This window comes from Procambarus clarkii, chromosome 3, assembly GCF_040958095.1.
Source record: "Procambarus clarkii isolate CNS0578487 chromosome 3, FALCON_Pclarkii_2.0, whole genome shotgun sequence".
Taxonomy (NCBI): Eukaryota; Metazoa; Arthropoda; class Malacostraca; order Decapoda; family Cambaridae; genus Procambarus; species Procambarus clarkii.
The window spans coordinates 13,550,581-13,558,514 of record NC_091152.1 but is presented as its reverse complement, the minus strand read 5'-3'; positions in this window follow the sequence as shown (position 1 = coordinate 13,558,514).

Genomic DNA, 7,934 nt, shown 5'->3' with positions numbered 1-7,934 from the left:
TGTGAGTGGACACACCGCCATAGTGACAGTATTGGGCAGCGCCACTCATCCTGTGAGTGGACACACCGCCATAGTGACAGTATTGGGCAGCGCCACTCATCCTGTGAGTGGACACACCGCCATAGTGACAGTATTGGGCAGCGCCACTCATCTTGTGAGTGGACACACCGCCATAGTGACAGTATTGGGCAGCGCCACTCATCCTGTGAGTGGACACACCGCCATAGTGACAGTATTGGGCAGCGCCACTCATCCTGTGAGTGGACACACCGCCATAGTGACAGTATTGGGCAGCGCCACTCATCCTGTGAGTGGACACACCGCCATAGTGACAGTATTGGGCAGCGCCACTCATCTTGTGAGTGGACACACCGTCATAGTGACAGTATTGGGCAGCGCCACTCATCTTGTGAGTGGACACACCGTCATAGTGACAGTATTGGGCAGCGCCACTCATCTTGTGAGTGGACACACCGCCATAGTGACAGTATTGGGCAGCGCCACTCATCTTGTGAGTGGACACACCGTCATAGTGACAGTATTGGGCAGCGCCACTCATCTTGTGAGTGGACACACCGCCATAGTGACAGTATTGGGCAGCGCCACTCATCTTGTGAGTGGACACACCGTCATAGTGACAGTATTGGGCAGCGCCACTCATCTTGTGAGTGGACACACCGCCATAGTGACAGTATTGGGCAGCGTCACTCATCTTGTGAGTGGACACACCGCCATAGTGACAGTATTGGGCAGCGCCACTCATCCTGTGAGTGGACACACCGCCATAGTGATAGTATTGGGCAGCGCCACTCATCCTGTGAGTGGACACACCGCCATAGTGACAGTATTGGGCAGCGCCACTCATCCTGTGAGTGGACACACCGCCATAGTGATAGTATTGGGCAGCGCCACTCATCTTGTGAGTGGACACACCGCCATAGTGACAGTATTGGGCAGCGCCACTCATCCTGTGAGTGAACACACCGCCATAGTGACAGTATTGGGCAGCGCCACTCATCTTGTGAGTGGACACACCGCCATAGTGACAGTATTGGGCAGCGCCACTCATCCTGTGAGTGGACACACCGTCATAGTGACAGTATTGGGCAGCGCCACTCATCCTGTGAGTGGACACACCGTCATAGTGACAGTATTGGGCAGCGCCACTCATCCTGTGAGTGGACACACCGTCATAGTGACAGTATTGGGCAGCGCCACTCATCCTGTGAGTGGACACACCGTCATAGTGACAGTATTGGGCAGCGCCACTCATCCTGTGAGTGGACACACCGCCATAATGACAGTATTGGGCAGCGCCACTCATCCTGTGAGTGGACATACCGCCATAGTGACAGTATTGGGCAGCGCCACTCATCCTGTGAGTGGACATACCGCCATAGTGACAGTATTGGGCAGCGCCACTCATCCTGTGAGTGGACATACCGCCATAGTGACAGTATTGGGCAGCGCCACTCATCCTGTGAGTGGACACACCGCCATAGTGACAGTATTGGGCAGCGCCACTCATCCTGTGAGTGGACACACCGCCATAGTGACAGTATTGGGCAGCGCCACTCATCCTGTGAGTGGACACACCGCCATAGTGGCAGTATTGGGCAGCGCCACTCATCTTGTGAGTGGACACACCGCCATAGCAGCATGTACAACACTCCCCAATAGGAAGAAAACCCGCTGGGTTGTTCATCCTGTCACTTGTACCCAGGCACAGCTGGGACTTGCCTAACTGTCTCAAATGAACAGCTCCTCAAACAAGATGATTAACATCTATCAACCCTTAAAAGCTTACGTTATCTTGCGGGTGCAAAATGGGGGAATCTTTTAAGAACAGCATCAATATTTGACAAATAGTGTTTTCCTAACTCAATGTGGGGTTTATTATTCCACACATACTTCTGATGTCTCTCAGGTGTTCACATTCACTTAGTGGTCAAGGCGGTGTCCGTCTTCTGATGTCTCTCAGGTGTTCACATTCACGTAGATAGTGGTCAAGGTGGTGTCCGTCTTCTGATGTCTCTCAGGTGTTCACATTCACTTAGATAGTGGTCAAGGCGGTGTCCGTCTTCTGATGTCTCTCAGGTGTTCACATTCACTTAGTGGTCAAGGCGGTGTCCGTCTTCTGATGTCTCTCAGGTGTTCACATTCACGTAGATAGTGGTCAAGGTGGTGTCCGTCTTCTGATGTCTCTCAGGTGTTCACATTCACGTAGATAGTGGTCAAGGCGGTGTCCGTCTTCTGATGTCTCTCAGGTGTTCACATTCACTTAGTGGTCAAGGTGGTGTCCGTCTTCTGATGTCTCTCAGGTGTTCACATTCACGTATATAGTGGTCAAGGTGGTGTCCGTCTTCTGATGTCTCTCAGGTGTTCACATTCACGTAGATAGTGGTCAAGGCGGTGTCCGTCTTCTGATGTCTCTCAGGTGTTCACATTCACGTAGATAGTGGTCAAGGTGGTGTCCGTCTTCTGATGTCTCTCAGGTGTTCACATTCACGTAGATAGTGGTCAAGGCGGTGTCCGTCTTCTGATGTCTCTCAGGTGTTCACATTCACGTAGATAGTGGTCAAGGCGGTGTCCGTCTTCTGATGTCTCTCAGGTGTTCACATTCACGTAGATAGTGGTCAAGGTGGTGTCCGTCTTCTGATGTCTCTCAGGTGTTCACATTCACGTAGATAGTGGTCAAGGCGGTGTCCGTCTTCTGATGTCTCTCAGGTGTTCACATTCACGTAGATAGTGGTCAAGGCGGTGTCCGTCTTCTGATGTCTCTCAGGTGTTCACATTCACGTAGATAGTGGTCAAGGTGGTGTCCGTCTTCTGATGTCTCTCAGGTGTTCACATTCACGTAGATAGTGGTCAAGGCGGTGTCCGTCTTCTGATGTCTCTCAGGTGTTCACATTCACGTAGATAGTGGTCAAGGCGGTGTCCGTCTTCTGATGTCTCTCAGGTGTTCACATTCACGTAGATAGTGGTCAAGGTGGTGTCCGTCTTCTGATGTCTCTCAGGTGTTCACATTCACGTAGATAGTGGTCAAGGCGGTGTCCGTCTTCTAATGTCTCTCAGGTGTTCACATTCACGTAGATAGTGGTCAAGGCGGTGTCCGTCTTCTGATGTCTCTCAGGTGTTCACATTCACGTAGATAGTGGTCAAGGCGGTGTCCGTCTTCTGATGTCTCTCAGGTGTTCACATTCACTTAGTGGTCAAGGCGGTGTCCGTCTTCTGATGTCTCTCAGGTGTTCACATTCACTTAGTGGTCAAGGTGGTGTCCGTCTTCTGATGTCTCTCAGGTGTTCACATTCACTTAGTGGTCAAGGCGGTGTCCGTCTTCTGATGTCTCTCAGGTGTTCACATTCACGTAGATAGTGGTCAAGGTGGTGTCCGTCTTCTGATGTCTCTCAGGTGTTCACATTCACTTAGTGGTCAAGGTGGTGTCCGTCTTCTGATGTCTCTCAGGTGTTCACATTCACGTAGATAGTGGTCAAGGCGGTGTCCGTCTTCTGATGTCTCTCAGGTGTTCACATTCACTTAGTGGTCAAGGTGGTGTCCGTCTTCTGATGTCTCTCAGGTGTTCACATTCACGTAGATAGTGGTCAAGGTGGTGTCCGTCTTATTTAAGTTAATAATGATAAATCAGGACTAGAGGCTACAAGATGCCCAACTGGAACTCGACGGAGAATGTGTATACTCGACGGAGAATGTGTATACTCGACGGAGAATGTGTATACTCGACGGAGAATGTGTATACTCTGTACTTTGTTGTTTGAGCCAAACACATTGCTTGCACCTGTTTGTTTGCTTGCCGTCAGTAGCACGCTGTTTTTATATCTGCAAATATGTATATCTTTGAATGTATATTGATGATATTTGTGGTCCTCTTGTTTGTAAGGGGCATATTTGTGTGTGTGTGTGTGTGTGTGTGTGTGTGTGTGTGTACGTACTCACCTAGTTGTGCTTGCGGGGGTTGAGCTCTGACTCTTTGGTCCCGCCTCTCAACGGTCAATCAAGTAATGTACAGGTTCCTGAGCCTACTGGGCTGTGTGTGTGTGTGTGTGTGTGTGTGTACGTACTCACCTAGTTGTGCTTGGGGGAGTTGAGCTCTGGCTCTTTGATCCCGCCTTACAACGGTCAATCAAGTAATGTACAGGTTCCTGAGCCTACTGGGCTGTGTGTGTGTGTGTGTGTGTGTGTGTGTGTGTGTGTGTGTGTGTGTGTGTGTGTGTGTGTGTGTGTGTGTGTGTGTGTGTGCGCGCGCGTGCGTAGGGCACTCAAGAACCTAATCTTATCCTGCTAGAGGGGAGAACTTTCCTATCAAGCTGCCGCGCCCTGCACAAGGTTCGAACCCCAAGACGAGTATAGGTTGTGAGCACATAGCGTTCACATCTTAATATATATATATATGTTAACTTTGTCTCTCACTTGTGTTACGTTTCATTCAAGTTACCTGTTATGTCTCGGAGTTGGTTCTTCATTTGTTTACCCCCATGTATCCCGTCCGCCTCCTCTCTCCCTCATCTCTCTTCCCTATGTACTTATCAAATCTCCTTTTTTGAATTTGAAACTAATTCAAGTCGTTAGAACACTGGACTAAAACAGGTTCGCAGGCGTCTAAATCAAACACACTTGATAACTTATCGTCCACGCTATCCACTTGTCAAAATCTAATTATTAGAATTAGATGATTAGATGCCTTATTCGTAATAGCTTGTTTACATAGGTTAATGACAGCTGTACACCTAAACAGGCGAACAGCTGTGTAAAGCAAGCGGACTTGCTCTCCGATTTACATTTTGTTTCTCATTTACAAATGTAGCCTGATCTAAGTGCAGGCGAGGAGTCACAATAACGGGGCTAAAGTAAGTTGACCAGACCACACACTAGAAGGTGAAGGGACGACGACGACGTTTCGGTCCGTCCTGGACCATTCTCAAGTCGATTGTCTTTAGAATGGTCCAGGACGGACCGAAACGTCGTCGTCGTCGTCCCTTCACTTTCTAGTGTGTGGTCTGGTCAACAAATTAGCCTGATCTAACTTTATCCAAGGCAGTCTGACCTAACTTTATCCAAGGTAGCCTGACCTAACTTTATCCAAGGTAGCCTGACCTAACTTTATCCAAAGGCAGCCTGCCCTAACTATCCAAGACAGTCTCCCCTAACTTTATCCAAAGGCAGCCTGCCCTAACTTTATCCAAGATAGCCTGACCTAACTTTATCCAAGGCAGCCTGACCTAACTTTATCCAAGGCAGCCTGCCCTAACTTTATCCAAGGTAGCCTGCCCTAACTTTGCCCAAGGTATCCTGGCCTAACTTTATCCAAGATAGCCTGACCTAACTTTATCCAAGACAGTCTGGCCTAACTTTATCCAAGGCAGTCTGGCCTAACTTTATCCAAGGCAGTCTGGCCTAACTTTATCCAAGGCAGTCTGGCCTAACTTTATCCAAGATAGCCTGCCCTAACTTTATCCAAGATAGCCTGCCCTAACTTTATCCAAGGTAGCCTGGCCTAACTTTATCCAAGGCAGCCTGCCCTAACTTTACCCAAGGCAGCCTGCCCTAACTTTATCCAAGATAGCCTGACCTAACTTTACCCAAGGCAGCCTGCCCTAACTTTATCCAAGATAGCCTGACCTAACTTTACCCAAGGTCGCCTGCCCTAACTTTATCCAAGATAGCCATTTTTACGTTATCACTGGAAAAAAGAGTTAGCAATAGTTGGTAATCTCCAGTATTGCTAATATTTTAAGAGCTGTAGAAATTAAATTTGAAAAAAAAATTAAATAAAAAAAAAATGACAAATTGAAAAATAAAAATTCCCAAATTGAGTAGTTTAATAGAGCTAAGACGAAGGTAAGGAAGGGCAAGGAGGGTAAGAACAGGGAAAAGAAACAAAGGAATGGTAAGCACAAGGGAAGGGTAGCAACAGGGGAAGGGAACAATTAGGGGGAAAGCGACACGCCATTAGGATTATATAGCGGTGGAATAGGATCAGGATTATGATTTATGATGGAACGGGGGAAGAGGCACAGGGCAAGAAAAAGGAATGGAAGAGAAGAAGAGAGGAAAGGTTGACTTAAGTTGAAGAGACAGGAAAGTCAAAATGTAAGGGAAAGGAAGGAACAGGAGAGGTATGGAGAGAGAGGGAGCTGTAGAGAAGAGGAATGGAGGGAAGAGGTAGATAGAGGGAATAGAATGAAGGGGGTTAAGTTAGGAGAATGGGGGAGAATGAGAAAAGATAGAGAACGGAGAGGGGGGATAGAGGAAATAGGAGAATGGAGCGAGTGGTGGGAAAGGGGGATCAGGTGAGAGGGAGGGAGAGAGAGAGAGAGAGAGAGAAAGAGAGAGAGAGAGAGAGTTTGTGTGTGTGTGGAGGAGGGCAGGAGAGGGGAAGGCAAGGGGACGAGGGATGGGAGAGAGGGAGAGGGGAAAGGATGGAAGGGGGAGTTGGGAGAGTTAATGTTACGCCCTAGTGGAGCTTTGATCTAAGGTGCCACGATTGGGCTCAGTCAGATATTGTGTCTTGATCAGAAACTGTGTTTATTATTCCTTACCCTTCCCTTCTCTCCCATCCCCCCTTCCATTCCCCAGGTTCCCTCCCATCCCCCCTTCCATTCCCCAGGTTCCCTCCCATCCCCCCTTCCATTCCCCAGGTTCCCTCCCATCCCCCCTTCCATTCCCCAGGTTCCCTCCCACCCCCTCATTATCCCATCCCTTCCATTCCATATCTTCCTCCCTTTAGTTTCTCCTCTCCACCTCACAAAGAGAATACTTAAACAAATATCTAATGAAGATCTCACCGACCTAACAAATTCACAAAGACCTGAAAGTTGTAGCATTAAATATTATGATAGATATCGTGAGGAGACATTCACATATGGGACTAATAGAACAAGAACCCGGCAATGTGATGTTATAGTGGCCAGCGGTCAGATTCACGAAAGCACTTAGGCAAGCACTTAGGAACGTGTACATCTTTCCTCAATCTTTGACGGCTTTGGTTACATTTATTAAACAGTTTACAAGCATGAAAACTTGCCAATCAACTGTTGTTATTGTTATAAACAGCCTCCTGGTGCTTCGGAGCTCATTAACTGTGTAATAATTGTAAACAAAGCCGCCAAAGATTGAGAAAAGATGTACAGGTTCGTAAGTGTTTGCGTAAATGCTTCGTGAATCTAGACCCAAAATACGCCTGGGATATAGACGTATCTGGCAGCTTTCTCAAAACCCAAATGTCGAGTACACAATGTGTCAACTTTGTGAAAGAGAAAACATGCACTCTCTTGAACATTATATTGTAGAATGTCCCATATTGACTGACTTTCGCCCTCTTGGGCTGAGGTATGCTGAACTATGTAACTACTATACGAGAGTACTGGAACACTTGATGATATAGTGGACTTGTACCCAAGATTGACCATGTAATATATCAATTATACAATGTATGTGATGTAACTATATAACCTGAGCTTGTAAAAGCACCTTAATCACCTTCAGTGGTTAAGTACTTAATTGCACACTAGTTTCTCTATTAGCTATCTCACCCTGTCAGAGTAAAAGAGACAAATGTATGTGTATGCATGTGTGTGTGTATATATGTATGTATATATGTAAATGTACGTATATATGTGTGTATAAAGTATAAGTGAAAGCTGATCAGAATTACTTTTCACCTCGTAAATGCACATTAATGACACTGTAAAAGACACATCGAACACTTTATGTAGGGCATACGTAAATCTGTGTATCTATGTATTTACGTATGTAGGTTAGCTTAGCATGTTAAAAGCACCGAATCACCTTCTGTGGTTGAGTGTTCAATAAACCCTTGAACTGTATGTTTAACACTTCTCTAACCCTGTCCATGGAGGACAGAAGAAAATGTATATATATGCTGGTTAGCATTGTAAATGTCTGGCCACGTCTGT